Genomic DNA, 18,176 nt, shown 5'->3' with positions numbered 1-18,176 from the left:
TTATTAGGCATAGATATCTAAATGTCTAAATGCAGGTTTATCCTACCCTGGCAAATGCAAGCTTATCCTAGCTTATCCTACACTGAGTCTCTAAAAAGCCATTAGCAGGTAGATGGGTCCTGCATTTGAACGATGGTGTCAGATCCAAACCCCAGAGAAGTAGGAGTATTAGCATGAGAAAAATCTTTATAAAACTAGTTTATCTTTTAAAAATCAGTTTATTATGAGTCCACAAAAACTTAACTGCCTTAATCTGCACCGTGTGGTTGTTCTGTGGTGTCACTAAAGGGCAATGGTAGGGGTGTTTCGGTGCCCTAATTGTGTATTTCTGAGCTGCAAACTTAATTCTGAATTTCTTTGGGGGGTTTTTGGTGGATGATTAAATCTTACATGGTGATTTTTTTAAAATGTAATTCCAGCTTAACATCATTCTTATGGAAAATTTTTCATTTCATATAAACAGTATTGAACATTTCAAACCAAATCATATCTAGATATAATGAGCTCCACAGTATTGCTCATGACTGAGCAGAGACAGAATAGGGCTGGAAGGGGCCTCAAGAAGTCATGTAATCTGTTCTACTTTTTCAAGGTGGGATCACCTATATCAAAACCATTCCTGACAGATGTTTACCCAGCCTCCAATGATGGAGACTCTGCAGTCTCCTTAGGTGACCTATTTCACTGCTTAACTATCCTTAGAGTTTGAATAATTTCCCCAATGTTTAACAACTCTTTTTCTGCAATTTAAGCACATTATTTCTTGTTCTGTTTCCAGTGGACACAGAACACATTGTATGACCTTCCTCTTTGCAGTAACTTTCCCATATCTGAAGACTGTTTTCAGTAGGGCTGTGCGAAGCTTTGGGTGCTGATTCGATTCAGAGGAGATTTGGCCTGATTTGGTGGCCGAATCTCTGAATCTGAATCGAATCAGGGGACCAATTAAAAGGTCCGAATTGATTTGAAGCTCTCTGAATTGATTCGGAAAAGATTCGGAGCGCTTCGGTGATTTGAACAGTCCCCGCCCACTGCAGCAGGGAGCTGGACCTGGACTCCAAGCTGGTAAGTAGAGGGCAGGGGTGGAGAGGGGGGGGCCACGAGGGGGCCCTTGTGAGGCCTCATCCCCTGCCTGCTCCCCCAGCCCCTCCATGGCTGCTCCACCCGCCCCAGCTCCTGACTCTTTAAACAAAAAACCCTAGTCACTGGGTGCTCCCAGGTTGGGGGGGGGCAATCCCGCTGCCCCCTGCTGTGTAGGGGGCTCTGCCACAAGCCCCCCAACCTCCACCCGCTCCCGCAGGCCCCCCCATGGCTGCCCCGTCTGCCCCAGCTCCCAGCCCTTTAAGGAAAAAAAAATACACTCACTGGCTCCTGCAGTGGCCTTGGGGCTTCTGGGGGCTCGTGGCAGAGCCCCCCATGCAGCGGGGGGCATCAGGGATTGTCCTGCCACCTGGCGGCAGCCGGTGACTTGGGCTTTTTTCTTTTCAAAGACCTGGGAGCGGGGGCGGACGGGGCTGGGAGAGCGGGAGGGGGACGGGGCCTGTGTGATTTGGAGACTTGGCTGATTTGGCAGCAGCCCAATCTCTGAATCAGATTTGGGCAAATCAAATTGTGACAGCGATTCAAATCATCAGATCAAATCACTGTCCCCTGAATCTGCTGAATCTGAATCCGAAGCGAATACTAGCCACTTCGCACAGGCCTAGTTTTTAGGTCTTTGCTCCTCTCTTCACTGAACTAAACAAACTCATGTCTTTCAGTCTTTCCTCATGAGTTGTGCTTTCTAGATTTCTGAACATTTTTATTCCCCTCGTCTGAACTCTTCTGCTCTCCCCAGTTGATGCATCTCTTCCTTGCAGCATGGTGTTCCAGATTGAATGTAGTACTCCGGCTAAAGCCTTATTGGTGCTGAATGGAGTGAAAGGATTCTGTCACATTTTACTTTTTATACATCCTGCAGTGTTGTTTGCCTTTTAGAAACAATATGACATTTTGAACTCATATCTAGTTTGTGATCCATTATAATGCACAACTATTTTCAAACCAGTTGTTCCCTATTTTGTACTTCTGCAGTTGATTGTTACTACCTAAATACTGTGCTTTTAATTTGCCCTTATTGAACTGCATCCTTTTTATTTCAGTTAATTTATCCCATTTTTCAATATGATTTTGAATTCTAAGTCCTTTTTTCAAAGTGCTTGCAACCTCCCACAGCTTGGTATTACCTGCAAATGTAATAGTCCATGTTCCAAATCATTAATGAAAATATTATATAGTGCTGGAGCTAGAAAGGTCCCTGAGAAACCCCATTTGATGCATCTCTTCAGCTGATGATTTAGCTGTAAATAATTACTCCTTGAGTATGGTTTTCAAACCAGTCCACATACCTTCCCTGGTCCCCAGGGAAACAAATGTTCATGCTCACGTGGATATGGCCAGAGAGTTCAAATAGAAGTCCACAATTTCAAAGTAATTCTAACTTTTTTAGTGAAAACTAAATCAAAAGAAGAATGAGATATTTCAGCTTTCTTCACTGAATAATGGGCCAACTCTTTCCTCTCTTTACTAATTTTGTACTTACTGCAGACATCTACATGAGACACTTTACTTGAAATTAGAGCAAATTACTGCACAGTAAATGTCACCATCTACACATGCAGATGCTTACTGTGCAGTAATTTGCTCTAATCATGAGTAAATTTGCTACCTGTAAATACATGTAGCAAATTTACTCCCAATTACTTGCTGTGCAGTAGCACATGTGTAGACAGCTGAATAAGAAGCAAATGTGCTCCCGGTCAACTGGGCAGCAGGGGGCCGAGACATGAGTGCTGCATGCCCCTGGGAGGCTGGGGGGGATGGTGACCACCTGCAGGTGGCAGTGGCGGTGGTGGGGGTGTGGCAGTGGTGACTGGGGAGCTCCCACAGGCAGCAACAGCAGTGTTGGCAGCGGGGGGGGGGGGGGGTGGTGGTGGTGGTGAGAACCGACCAGCGGTTGGCAACCACCTGCAGATGCCACTGGTAGCGTCAGCAGTGGCCAGTAGTAATTGCGGACTGCCTGCAGATGCTGCTGGTGGTGTCAGCAGCAGGGGCGGGGGGGAGAGGTGGCGAGCAGCGGCTGCCTGCAGGCACTGCTGGCAGTGTTGGCAGCACTTTTTGCAGGGGATGCACCCCCTACGTGTCGCCAATGGGGCGGGAGATTGCTCCCTGCCCCCAGGAGCTCCCTGCCCCCAGGAGCTGCCTGCTGCCAGGGTGAACTCCACCACCAGTACCCAAGCAGGGACAATGTCCCCCTACCCATGCAGCAGGGACCTCTCAATCCTCACTTAATGATTGCAATCCCAATTTCTCCTTGCTGCCAGGGCAGGGGGACATTGTCCCTGCCCAGGCTTCAGTGGCAGAGCCCACCCCAGGAGCAGGCAGCTCCCAGGGGCAGGGAGCAGTGTTCCAGCCTGTGCCAGGAGACAGCTGTCTCCTGGCCTGGTGCTCCCTGCCAGCCCCTGGGTTAGCACCCAGGGGGAGCTTAGAGCTCTCCCTGGCTGCTGCAGGGAGCGGGTGCTGGGCCGGCAGGGGCGGAAGTAGGCTGCTTCCATGAGCATCAAATTTTCTCTTGCATCCCTGCCTGTGTAGATACCTGCCCAGGGTGGGTTTACTCTAGAGTAATTAACTCTAGAGTCCCACCTCAGAGTATTTGCACATGTAGATGCACCCACAGAAGGTTTCCTTACCCTTTATATTCTTTGTTAGTTGTGTTTTGGTCCTTCCAATTTCTGACATAAAGACAGGTTGAAACAACTTGACATCAGTTTTTTAAAATTAACTGTAATGCCAGATTCACTGGCATACTCTGGCTGCCCCCTCCTCCTCCCTTGTTCTCCCACACCTCCACCCCAAAAGTAGTGCAAAGCAGCTTATTTAAAACGTTTGGGTTATTACACAAAAGCTGGAGCATTCTAATGAATCTGGCTATAAACTGACTTGTAAAGAGGCAGGGAGTTTTAAGAGCAATGACACTGAGGCCAGTTCAGTGGTAGCTGGCAACCAAGAAACCTATCAAATGAGAACCCCATATATAAAATATAAACACACACACACACACACACACACACACACACACACATCTTTTCTCATATTATAAAAGTCTGTCTGTCTGTCCATAACACTTTATTTGCACGCTGATTGGCTGACAAACAGCCAATCAGAACGCGAAGAAGCATTCTGACAGAAGGCAGCCCACCACCATGATGGTGGGGACACAGGGGATTGTGTGGGGGCAAGGCCAGATGCTGCCCCCCCACCCTGCTCCCTGGAGGCAGCAGCAACAGAGCAGACAGAAGGTAATGTGGGGGGAGTGGGGCTGGGCCCAATGTGGGGGTAGGGGGGGGAGTGGGCCCAAGCAGGCAAAAAGCTGGCTCGCCGTGTTGTGGGGCGGGAACAGTGGGCCCGGCCCCACGCAGCCACAGCAGCAACTGGGAGAGGAAAGGAGAGGGCCTTCTCCACCCCTTGGGCCCAGGCCCACTTCCCCCCCCCCCCCCGTGTCGCCCCGAGCCTGCTCCTCCTGTCCCCAAGCGGGTCCGATGGGGGGAAAGGAGCGGGTGAGTCATGGCATCGGCGGTGATGGTGGGGCCTGGGGAGGAGTGGGCCCAGGCCCGATGCAGGGGGGAACGAGCCCGAGCCAAGGGAAAAGCTGGCCTGTCATGACAGTGGCGGGGGGACAGCAGGCCCGGCCTGGCCCAGCCCAATGCGGCAGCTGCGGGGGGAAGGGAGGAGTGAGCCTCCTCCCCTCGTCGGGCCCAGGCTCACTCCTCCCCCTCCCCCACTCCTTCTGTCCCCCCACTGCCGCCGAGTCGGCCTGGGCCCACTGCTCCCCCCGCTCCCCAACCACAGTGGACTGGCTTCTCCCCACCCCCCTGCCGCTGCGGCACGGAGGGGAAGAGTGAGCCTGGACCCCAAACAGCAGGAGGGAAGGGGGAGCGGGCCTGGACTGGGGGAGGGGCTGGGGCTCTGTTCCCCCCTTCTCCCCCCCGTCATTCGTGATGGGCAATTGGCTAGTGTGTATGTGTGTGTGTGTGTATATTATATGTATATATGTATGTGTGTGTGTGTGTGTGTGTATACACTGTCCCTTCATGCAATTTACTCATTTCACACAATAGAATTGCAGAATAAAAATTAGTTGAAATAATGGAAGAACAATGATTGGTTGAATTACATCTCGTGGGAGGAGCGCTTGGCCAAATCCAAGCAGTCACAAAGCTTTCTCTCATGCGTGGATGACTTCTATCTGACTCAGGAAGTCTACGGGCTGACGAGAGGTAAAGTGCTGCTTGACCTCGTACTGGCAACTGGGGATGACCTAATCAGTGACCTAACGATCAAAGGGAAGCTGGGTGACAGTGACCATGAGCTGATCACCTTCACCATCTGCCATAAAGCTGGCAAGTCAGTCAGTAATACAGAAGTCCTCAACTTCAGGAAAGCTGACTTTGAAAAGCTAAGGAGGCTTGTCAGAGCGGCCTTAAAGGGCCACAACCCAAAGCAGAGGGGAGTTCAGGACGAGTGGTTGCTCCTGGATGTAGAAGCAAAGTCCATCCCGTCTCGGAGGAAAGGCAGCAAAAGGGCACAGCAGATCCCTTGGCTCTCCAGGGAACTAGCGGACCTCCTGCGTCTTAAAAGGCAGACCTACAAAGGATGGAGGACTGGAACCACCACCAAGGAGGAATACTCTGCTCTGGTCCGGACCTGCAGACAGCAAGCCAGGAAAGCCAAGGCTGCGATGGAACTCCGGCTAGCTACAAATATCAAGGACAATAAAAAGTCCTTTTTTAGATGTGTGGGGAGCCAGAGGAAAAGCAAGGGCAACATTGGACCCCTGCTAAACCAGATGGGGCAACTGACAACCGATGCCCAGGAAAACGTGAACTTGCTAAATGGGTACTTTGTGTCAGTTTTTCACCAGTCCCATGGGATGCCCCTGCCCACTGTGGGTCAGGGAGGCCCAGGTGAGGGAGATTCCTTGCCCTCCATCGAAGCTGACCTCATGAACGAACACCTTGACAGGCTGGATACCTTCAAGTCATCTGGCCCTGATGGTTTATACCCAAGGGTACTCAAGGAGCTGGCAAGCATTGTAGCTCAGCCCATGGCATGGATCTTTGAGAGCTCCTGGTGCTCTGGTGAAGTGCCTGAAGATTGGAAGAGGGACAATGTCATGCTTATCTTCAAGAAAGGGAGGAAAGTACATCCGGCAAACTACAGGCCCATCAGCCTGACCTCGATTGTGGGGAAGGTTGTGGAAAAGATTATCAAAGAGGCCATTCTTAACAGACTAACTGAAGACAATCTCCTGAGGGATACCCAGCATGGGTTTGTTGCAGGTAGGTCTTGCTTGACCAATCTCATTTCCTTTTATGACCAGGTGACCTATCACCTGGACAAGGGGGGAGAGATTGACGTATATCTTGACTTCAAAAAAGCCTTTGATCTGGTATCCCATGATCACTTCTTGGCAAAACTGGCTAACTGCAGCATCAGCCTCACCATGATCCACTGTTTGGGGAACTGGGTCCATGGTCGGGCCCAGAGGGTGGTGGTTGATGGAAGTCAATCGTCATAGTGTCCTGTGACCAGTGGGGTCCCCCAGGGCTCTGTCCTTGGACCTGTATTGTTCAACATCTTCATCAATGATGTAGGCATTGGAGTCAGATGCGGACTGGCCAAGTTTGCCGATGACACCAAACTCTGGGGTAAAGCATCTACACCTGAGGACAGGAGGGTGATCCAGGCGGATCTTGACAGGCTCACGAAATGGGCGGATGAGAACCTGATGGTGTTTAACACTGAAAAATGCAAGGTTCTCCACCTTGGGAGGAAAAACCTGCAGCATCCTTATAGGTTCAGCAGTGCTACTCTGGTTAGCACTACAGATGAAAGGGACTTGGGGGTTATGATTGACCACAAGATGAACATGAGCCATCAGTGTGATGCTGCAGCTAGTAAAGTGAGCAAAATGCTGGCTTGCATCCATAGATGCTTCTCAAGCAAATCCCAGGATGTCATTTTCCCCCTGTACTCAGCTTTGGTGAGGCCGCAGCTGGAGTGCTGCATCCAGTTTTGGGCTGCACAATTCAAAAAGGATGTGGAGAAGCTTGAGAGAGTGCAGAGGAGAGCCATGCACATGATCAGAGGTCAGGAAAACAGACCTTATGATGAGAGGCTAAGAGCCATGGCACTCTTCAGCCTGGAAAAGCGCAGGCTCAGGGGTGATCTGATGGCCACCTGTAAGTTTATCAGGGGTGTCCATCAGGATTTGGGAGAATGTCTGTTCACCAGAGCGCCCCAAGGGATGACAAGATCAAACAGTCACAAACTCCGCCACAACTGCTTCAGGCTGAACATAAGAAAGAACTTCTTTACTGTCTAAGCCCCCAAGGTTTGGAACAGACTGCCGCCAGAGGTGGTTCAAGCACCTACTCTGAACGCCTTCAAGACACATTTGGATGCTTATCTTGCTGGGATTCTATGATCCCTGCTTACTTCCTGCCCCTGGGGCAGGGGCTGGACTCGATGATCCTCTGGGGTCCCTTCCAGCCCAAATGTCTATGAAATCCGTGAAACCTCAGATGCCACTCTGGTGTCTCCTAAAAGTGCCCTGAACTACTGACCTGTGGTCCTGTCCCATCTTTTAGTTTATAATTGTAACAACAATTAATAACTTTATTTTTTACTTAATTTCTTCTACTGTCATCTGAATGTAAGATTTCAATGAGGTTTAATGATGCATAAAGGTTGGAGTTTCTATTATCTTTTATTACGTTTATTTGAGATGTAAATGTTCTGATAATTAGTGCTAATTTTTAAGGACCCGTTTTAAAATGAACATTAATTCAGTAAGTATTAGATCTACTTGTAAATTTGCCATAAAAATATTTTTAACTAGAAAAGTAAGTACCATTAACATGGGAATATATATTTTTGTCATCATATAAAACAAAAAATAATCTTATTTTTTCTTAAGTACAAATCTCAACACACCCTTACTATGGAGTTGAAATCTATGCTTTTATATTTCTCAGCTGTGACACGGATACTGAGCAGTATCATGGTATTCTTTTTACCTTTTCATGTAATGTTTGATGGAAGGGCAAATTTAGCAACTGGCCTCTGGTATTAATGCAGAAGTGGTACTTTATGTCATGCTCAAGCACACAATGAATAAATGACAGGTGAAAACTACTAAAAAGAGACAACAGAAAGCAGTCATTAAAAAGCCTCATTACATTTAAACAAAATAATCAGTTAGCTCTGTTGCCCTTCTGATTCCTACTCCTAGTCTAAATTAGTGTTGTTTGGCCTCCTGACTTAATTATAAATATTGTGATATTTGGAATTTTACTTAAAGTCCATCTCCTGGAGCCATATAACAAAAGATAGAATTTAATTCTTAAAAAAAACAAACCCTGAAAAATAAGTTTCTATTTCTATTGATTACATAGTAGTTTGAAAGTATAAATGAAGTGTGACCGAATGGTTCAAAAAATGTAAAGCAAAGAAAAAGAATTCTATATTTATTAATTTTAAGTCAATTTCATGATTTTAGGGGATTCCGCTCTGATTTTTGAACATTTACAGCTGACAGTACTTCTTAATATCTGGTTTTCAGGTGAAGGTGTAATAGTCCCTGTACCAACTACAAATGTTTGTTTTTTCCTTCCACATACATGCTTACGTATTTCTAAAACAGAGCCCATAACAACTATCATTATACCAACCATTCTACCCTTAAAATTCAGACAGTATCCTGCCCTTAGAAAAACTCACCAGGTCAAAGATACTCAGTTTACCCAAATATACCAACCTCCCTCCAAAAAGAAACCAAAAGCAAAATAGAAATAGAATAACATAGTGACAAAGAAAAATGCCAGATTGAACTAAAGCGCTTTGCAGCGTGTTCTGAAATTTGCCAAGTCATGGACAAAGCAAGAATGCTCTGCTGTCAGACTTAGAAAGCTAAGCTATCCTGGAGGACCATGTGGAGGCAAATTATTTGATAACTGAATTCCCAATCATGAATGGCTTTATGGGGAACATAAAAACATAAAGTGTGCCCAGAACTGAAGAATTACCCAGTGGAGCAGGTGGAGCTTGGGGTAATATGCACATTTTGACTGCCTCTAGTCAAAAGGCCCTTTTAATCCACAACAGCTGAGGAGAAGGACCCATTCACCTCTTAATGGCCTTTCAGGTACTCAACTGAACCTGCCAAAGGGTCTTTATAGTTTACTATAATGATAACGTAAGCCATCATGTAGGTGACAGAGTCATAGACAACGGTGGCAGAGTCCATACTGCAGACTCTGACTTTTCCTCTCCGGCTTCTACCTGAATGCCCAGGAGACATCAAGTATCTAATAAGCTACTGAGTTGGTTAGTAATACACAGATTTTGATAACTTATAAAAAACAGAAAAAGATTGATATAAATAGAATTCAATAATGAAACAAACTCAAGGGATGCTTGAGTTTATTATTAAGCTTAATTTTGAATTCAACAATACCCTTTGTATCTTAATTTACTGGGGGCTGTTACAGTTTTTCCAATCTGCAATAACACAAAGCTGAAGAAACCATAAAGCTTGTCAACATTTAAGTCTTTTGGTTGAATGTTGTCAGATATATGCTTATATGTTCTATAACCACGTGTGGGTATCCAAGTGCTCCACTGTGTTTAAGGACATAAGGCAATCTTGTCTACCTACACATGTAGTAAGGCTGGAGTGCTGTTGTTCCCAGGCTGGTCCAAGAAATATGCAGGAAGCAAGGGGTATCTGGCAATATATTTTATTGGATCAACTGTATGCCTGGGAGAGATGTCAGAAAAGCTTTCAGATGCAAAATGTTCTCTCTCAGGATACTCTACCTGTACATGAAAGATGATAAAAAGTCTTTATGATGTACGTGGGATATATTTCAGCCTTATGGGTCCTCACAAAAGGTAGATAGAACAGAAACATCAAGGAGATGGAAATCACACGACAAGGTAGATAGACCAGAAACATCTAAAAGTTGGAAATCACATGACAAGGAAAGACCTGCATCTCTTCACCTGTCGTGCACTTCAGAGACCAGCCTGCATATCCTCCTGAATTCCCTTTCCTACTTTCTAAGACCTCCTCACCCCATTTTAGTTCTGATGCTAATAAGTATTTTCAAGTGCCTAAAAATGACATCCCTGTAACCGAAATGAACTGTCTTTCATAGTAGCCACTAAGGTCTCTGCTGCTTAATCCCATATCTACACCATTGCCATATCCAGCAGTGGATTAAAAGTTTGGACACTTGCTCATCCCTTTGTGCTTCCACTGAAATTGGTGAAACTCCAACTAACTTCAGTAGAAGAATTTGGCCCACTGTTTTATTTTTCTTTTAAATTATGGCAAATATTTGCTGTTAATACAGTGCGGGGTGGAGTATGCTATGTTTACTGCACTTGCAATCACTGGTTTGATTATGTGCCCCCACAATAAATAACTTTGAGATAGAACTATCCTTCCCTGATCCTATTTATGCTTCAGCATCATTAACTAGTAATTACTACAGTCACCACATTGTTTCTGGCCCATCCTCTCTGCCCGTTCACAACTGTCCCAAAACCACCTCACCTCAGTCATTTCTTCTCCTGATAAATACATGTGAGTGCAGAGAAGAGCAGACTATGGAGCACAGGCTCATTTGCTGACTCCTTGGTAAGATTTGTATGAAGGAGGACCTTGCTTCAGCAATGGAAAGAGCCATTGCTTGTGCATGATTCTAGAAGAGCATCTAGTTTATGACAAGGGCACGAGAAGAGGAAGAGGAAGAAGAAAAGCCACAGTCATCCTAGCTATATGAGAACTGCCTGAAACAAGTACGCTCCTCAATTACCGCGCTGGACTTCAGTTGAATTACATAAGGAATCAATATAGACTTAAACCTGCAATGTGAGAAACAACAAAAGGGGAAACTGCATTGTGGGTCAGATTTTCAAAACTGATAGTCCAACCAGCCCCAGTTTAGGCAGCCCAGTTTGGATAGTACGTAGCAAGATACATCTGTCGTCTGACACCCATATATATATAAAATAGACTAATGTACCCATCTAAGTCTTATTAATTAAGGAAAAATGCAATCGGTTGATACGTAAACTGTAAAGCAGTAAGTAAAATGGTAGTGAATTTTTGCTATGTGTGAAGACACCTATTCTAGTATGTATAGTTTTTTAGATGATAATACTTAGCATTTATATAGCACTGTAAAGCTTCAAAGCACTATGCTACATTAACCAGAATAATTAATCTGATGATGTTTAGCACAATATGTACAGTTTGTCTAATAGCTCTTAACTATATATGCTATGTAAGTTTGTTCTAGTATCTCACTGTAATAATCAGTCAAATGCTGAATACTAGGATATGTTAATACAGCCATCAGCCAAGTCACACAAATGAACGGTTTCTAACCTTTAAAATAAATCTTGATTCATTTTTCATTTCTCTTCTTTTTAGTACCTTTCATTTATCTCCCATATTCATTCTTTCCTTGGCTCTTGAACCATTTTCCATTCTCTCTGTATTTTGTACACTTGGCATCTTTCTGCCATTTCTTTCCCACTTCCCCAGGTCCTCATGGCATTTCAGGTCTGAAGTCCACACTACTTTCTTCTCCCATCTATCCTCTTCTGCAGATTCCTTCCACATGGCTTACACTACAGTTCCCTCAGCTTCCTCTGACCCTCCTCATGTCTTGGGCAGAATGGTTGGCTTGAGGCATATGCAAGCAGGACTGAGACCCAGGATATGGAGAGCTCCTCCCATCAAGAGCACATAGCTAAATACAGATCAGTGTCCCAATTCCCTTCGTAATGGAGACACTGAAAACGATTATGAACTCCACAATGCTGTAATTAATCTGTAGCTATTAAGTATTAAAGGTCATTTATTGGAAGAGATGCTATAAATACAAAGTACTGTAAAGGTATCTGGTGAAATGTGTTCCTTGACCAGCATTGTACTCTGTTCCTCCTTAGATACAGCTGAAGCTTATATGAGCATATTAAAGTGTTACTCCTGTGAATGAATGAGATAATGAGCTCTTACTGTAATGGAAGTTGGAAAATGGTTCCTGTTATCTTAAATGATGGGTTGAGCAGAAGTTCCAGTCTTCAATTAGGTCTGTTCTCACCATGAACATTATTTGGAGTGCGGCATTTTCATTTCAGATTCCTTTCCAGCTTCTCTCCAAGAATGGAAAAATAAGAATACCATAGTATGGACCTCTTATGCAATCTCACCACAGCAGTATAAAGACACTTACCAGTAGTCTCAATGCATTTTTCACGCTTCCTTGAAATGAAATGAATTCATTAAGATGGAAAAGCTGGCTCGAAACCAGTCTTCCTATAATGTCTTCCATAATTTGTTTCAAGGGACACATTTATAGTCACATTTATAGTCACTCTCAGTCTTTTTTTATAGATCCAGTGCAAGATTAAAGGCTGGTTTGCAGTTCTAAGATTTTAATGAATAGATGTTTGTTGCCAGCCACAACCCAAAACATTTTTCAGGCATCTCAGCACAGTGCAGCCTTTTCAGTATGGACTTTCCCAAGGACATGCAGTAGAATGATAGCTGTAATCTCTGGAATCACAATGATATAATGACCAGTTTTGTTCCAGGACCCCCATATTCAATACCAATCCATTCAGACACAGCAAGAAACCATTCACATGCTGTTGATTTCTACTCTTGATCTTTCTAAAAGCTTGAGGGTTTCAACTGTTTCTTTTAATCCATTTCAACTTTTCTACAAACTTGAGTGGACGTGATTATGACAGGATGAATTGCCTAATGAGCAAACAGCTTGGAACCTCTGACAATCTATCGGACATGGCCAGATCTCAAAAAAAATTGCTAATGTTTTTAAAAAGTAGTTCTTATCTAAGACAACCTATTTTAACATTACCTGTAGAGAACAGAGCTTAAGTTGTTAAGTTTCCCCTCCCAGTGCCATTAGGATAAATAGATTACAGGTGTGGGGACAGACAAAGAAAAAAGGGATGATATTTGCTCAATCAGGAAGTGCTAGAATACTGAAAGATATTGGGTGTTGAACTTTGAGTAAATTCAATCAGTTACTTTTTCCCCAAAGGGGGAGATTTTCAAATGCACAAATTGGAGTTAGACGCTCAGGTCCCTTTGGCATTAAATGGGAGTTAGGAATCTATACATCTTTTGTGTCTTGAAAATCTCCTTCTCCAATCACAAATACTAGAAGCTGCATATTGCATATTGACAAAACATGTAGCAAGAGGCCTGAATGCATTTCATGCCTTATAACATACACTGAAACAGCCTAGTATTATGATAGATGAAATACTGATGTTCAAAGAAAAGCTTCTCTGTCCACTCAAATATTTTCTATTCAACACTGTTCTTTCTTTTTGACATCCATAAACTCACCCTGAACTACACCAGATCTTTTTTCCTTTGCTAACAGGAAGGGACACAGACGGTGAAAATGTTTAAGAATTACATCTCCTTGTCCTGATCAATGTAGTAGGGGTGTGCGAAGCGGGCCCTATTTGATTCGGATTTAGCCCAAATCAGGGACAGTGATTAGATTCGTGGATTCGGACCACTGCCCCTGATTCGATTCGGCCAAATCTGAATCTGTAGATTCAATGGTGATTTGGAGAATCAGCAATTCGGACATAGACACAGATTTAAATGTTTTTTCTACATACCTCGAAGTACCAGCGCAGCTTGTGAATGCTGTGATGCTGGGGCATATAGAGCATCCCACAGGAGTGCGGGGGGGCCCTCCACGTGCTTGGCGGTGAACCTGGAAGTGGACCAGAAGTGCTTCACTCCATGAGCCCCAGCATCCATAGATTTCACAGACATTAGGGGCTGGAAGGAACCTCATGAGATCATCGGGTCCAACGCCCATACCATAGGTAGGAAGTCAGCTGGGATCAAGTGATCCCAGCAAGAGAAAAGCATGACTCTGCTGGGACTTGAACCCAGAACCTTTGAATCCCTTCACTTTCTAGAAGTCCAACATGCTATCCATTGCACCACAGAGCCACCTATGAGCTAAATCCACCTGCTACCTAGAGGTATGTAGAAAAAACATTTAAAGCTGTGCCTATATCTGAATCTCTGAATCTTTCCAAATCTCTCCAAATCGGTTCGGAGGATTCTGATTTGATTCAGAGAGGTTAAAGGGTCCTCTGTTTTGATTCAGAGATTCAGCCACTGAACTGGGCTAAATCTCCACTGAATCGAATCAGGAACTGAAGCTTTGCACAGTCCTACAATGTAGTATTTCAGTTCATGTAGTTCCAACTTCAGGAACTCTCTTTTAGTGAAAGCCAACCTCTTAAATGCCCAGATGTTTCTAATTTTTCATAAATTAGTTTTAACACATGCTAATCAAGTTCTTAATAACATTTCCTCTGTTCTCTTTGGTATAAGTCCACATAGTACCATCTCCTGCGCTAATGCCAGGTTTATTTTGGTGCACTCAGAAAGTGTCCTTTTCCTATACCCCCTTTTGCATGTGTACACTCCCAAAAAACATGTCCCACAGTTTCTTCTTCCCCACACCTCTCCCTTGGGCACCTTAATGGGCTTGTCAAGCCCCATCTTTGTTGCACCTCACTCACCAGCAAGATATGTCTTACAACCATCCATGCTAGGTCAGTATGTTCCTATTTTTGTTGTTTACCTGCCACCGCTTTTACTTGTCCTTCTGTGAAGTTTCTTACTGGCGCCATCCTGTCTCTCTCTCTTATCTCTTTCATCAATTTCTTATGAGTCTTCAGGACCTCCAGCCCTACCTTCCCTATTTTATACCTCTGGATGAATCCTTCTTTCCTGATGTAATGACGGGTGGTTGCCACGCCCATGAACTCTTTAAAGAATTCTGATATACTCCCCATTTCCTCAGAATTGCAGCACTGTGAAATTGGGTAATACACGCTGCTTTTCCTTCTCCCTTCCATTACAACCTTGCATATCATGCTAATGCAGTTCACAGAGACAAACAGCCCACCACTCCCACTTCGTACAGTTCAGATCTAACCAAGCTTTCTCTTTTTGCATTCCAGAAGAACACACATATTTCCCTCTATACCTCTGCTATCTTCTGCCACATTGGTGAGAACACAATGCCTATATAAAGAATAATTGGCAGTAGCACAACCTTAACTGCTTCCTCTCTTCCAGCAAAGCTCAGTGTCCTTCCAGACCATAACCAAAGTATTTGCTATAGCTTTGCCATCACCTTTTTCCCATGATGCATTGCCTTTCCCTTTGACATCCTTTGGGATCCCTAGCACTCTGATTTCTCTCTTTCTTATTTGAAGGCCCAACTCCTCCAAGTCCCTCCAGTTCCCCACTCCCATTATGGTGATTTTTGATCATTTAGTTTAGCCTCTGTTGCTTCTCCATACTCTGATGTATGCTTTAGCACCCTTTCCATTGAAAGTCCATCTCTAACTACTACATTTATATCATCCATATCATCATTTTACTGCAGCCCTTCTCAGTATCTTTACTCTGCTTATAACCTTGGTTTTTTTATTCTTTGTGCTCACAGTTCCATGCCACATACAAATGGTAGTGGTAGCAGGGGGCACCTGTGTCTCACTCCTGTATGGATTTTAAAGGCTCTGCTTAGATGCCCGTTCATTTGGACTTGACTCACTGTTTCCCTATACCAGGGGTTTTCAATCTTTTTTAAGGAGTGTACCAGTAGATCCTGGGGACAAAAAAAAACATGCCAAAAAGAAGCAGGGTGGCATACATGGCAGCAGCACACACCACCCACAACCAGAGACTGCCTCCAGCCACATAAACTGGTCTCCCTCCAATCACATAAACTGCTAGCTAAGTAGTACGTTCCTTCCCTCCCTCTCTGGTGGTGCATATACATTGAAAATTTCTAATTCTGTTCCCCTGAGTGATAATATCATTCGTTCTACCTCTTCTTTGACTTCTTTTACCTGCTTTACTCTGGGTTCTTGAATACTATTGCTACCCCTGTCGCTTTGTTCTCATTTGCCCCCAACCACCAAGGTAGTCCCCATCTCCACCTTTTCTCAAAGCGTTTATAATCCCTCTACCCTGGTATACCGCATGCTTGTAGGGAGATTATGTCTGCTCTTACTTGGCTGCTGGCCAGGCTCCCAGCTACAGGAGTGCCACAACAGTTGCTGGCCCCAGCATCCCTTACCTCACCCAGGGTAACCTGCCATGCGCCAGAGGGCATGTGGCATAGGCATTCCCTGGGGACAAGTAGCAGCAGCACAAGGTGTCCCCCAGGGAAACAAATATCTGCACTCATGTGGACATGGCTCCTGAGAGCAAAAAACTCTGGAGTAATAAGCTCAGGAGTTTATTCATGTGCACTAATTGCACGTGTAGAAGTGCCCTGTTTCTACTATATATAAGTAGTTATCTATACAGTGGATTGCATCCAGAGAATGTGGAAAAGATGTTTATGGAAAAATTAACACTGAAAGACAAAATCTTGGAAGGTCTGGCCTGGTAGACATCAGTCCCTCAGTGTTCAGAGCAAAGCCAGTGTCCTAAAAAGCTTTAAGGAATTTTAAAATAACAAATACTGAAAAGACAGTTTTTAATCTTGTTTGTCACAATTCTACTAATCACAATCAACAGTTCATGTGGTTCAGGGCATGTCTACATGAAGTGCCGTAATGCGCAATAGCCTATTCTACTGTTCATTAGCACATCGTGGCAAAAACTGTGCTAATGCGCTAATGCAGAGTAGAATTAGTTTACTGCATATTAAGCATCACAAAAAAGAATTCACCTTTGTTACTGTGCATTAGCATGGGCTAATACGCCTTTATGTAATACCTTATATTAGAAGTACTAAACCTAATTTGCAATAGCAAAGATGCATTAATGAATGTGTAGATGTACCCTCAGTTAACAGACCAAATCTCTTTCTAGTGAAATGGTCAAGAATGAATGACCTATGGGCTTGATCCATAGATACTGTTTATATCACTGACTGAAAGGAAACATATTCAAACCCAATATAGGTATTTCTAATGCACACTGCACAATGATATCTATGTGCCTAGGGCTTGAAGGGGTCTCCTGGGTCATTGCATCCACTCCCCTGCTACTGCAGCCAATCACAATCTATAACCCCTTTCATAAACTGAACAAACTCCAGCTTAGAAGTAATTAGACTTTTAGTTTTGTCCTCCGCTAATCCCAATGGGAGGCTCTTCCAGAACCTCTGATAGTTAGAAAGCTTATAATTTTCAGCTTAAGTTTAATCATGGCCAATTTATAATCATAGAAATATCTCTCTTTCTCTCACATCCTTGAGTAAGTGTATTCCTTTCTGATAAGAGAGGATGAAAGATGAAGCTTGCAAGAAAAGAACTCAAGGCAAATACGCTTGTGCATACAGAAGGCCTGGACTACACAATTTTGAGATGCAGGTAACTGCGCTGTTCACAATATATTTTTCTGGAGAATCAAAGTCACCTCTTCTTGTTTTAAAAGTGAAAAAAAATAAGCACTTTACTTCTATTAAACAGTTTATAATCTGGTCATATGGTTCTTGGGTATACTTAGGACAGACTTATAAGGTGGTTTATTTCACTTAGTGTCACTTTACATTTTGCCAGTTGGAAGATGCACAAAGCATTTTGCAAGGCAAGGATCAGTCCCTCTGGGAACCTTAAATTACATCTGAAAAATTCAGTATTTTGTGTTCACCAGGAGTCTCAGCATATTGCAGCTACTAACAATGTTCCAGTCACGTAGTGGTTGTACCAATAATGTCATTTTGCTCTCCATCTTTCTAATACCAAACTTGAGAGGTTGATGCAGGGCCAGATCCCCGCTGGAGACAGAACAGGAAATCACTTAAATATCCAGTGCTACAAAATGTTCAGTAACTGCTTATGCAGGTGACTCCAAACAGGGAAGAGTTCATTTTGCTGGTTTACCTTGGATAGGAAAACACCTGACATGGCCCTGCTGAGACAATCTGTGTGGTACATCCCAGGCACTTTGGTTCAGGGTATTTTTTTTCTTTCCTAGATAAAACATTTCTAAATAGTAAGCTTGGTTTTTGATCTGTTCAGTATGC

The 18,176-nt window shown here is 44.1% G+C and overlaps 1 non-coding gene across 1 annotated transcript; it reads right to left on the bottom strand.

Annotated features, from left to right (window-relative positions):
- Positions 1 to 14,037: 14,037 nt before the first annotated feature.
- TRNAR-UCU (transfer RNA arginine (anticodon UCU)) lies at positions 14,038 to 14,122 on the bottom strand. Its single transcript is given in 2 exon segments — positions 14,038 to 14,073; positions 14,086 to 14,122. It is a non-coding gene; the product is annotated as a tRNA-Arg (tRNA).
- Positions 14,123 to 18,176: the final 4,054 nt, after the last annotated feature.

This window comes from Alligator mississippiensis, chromosome 5, assembly GCF_030867095.1.
Source record: "Alligator mississippiensis isolate rAllMis1 chromosome 5, rAllMis1, whole genome shotgun sequence".
NCBI lineage: Eukaryota > Metazoa > Chordata > Crocodylia > Alligatoridae > Alligator > Alligator mississippiensis.
The sequence above is the reverse complement of the archived record's forward strand: the minus strand, read 5'-3'. Positions and strand labels throughout refer to the sequence as shown.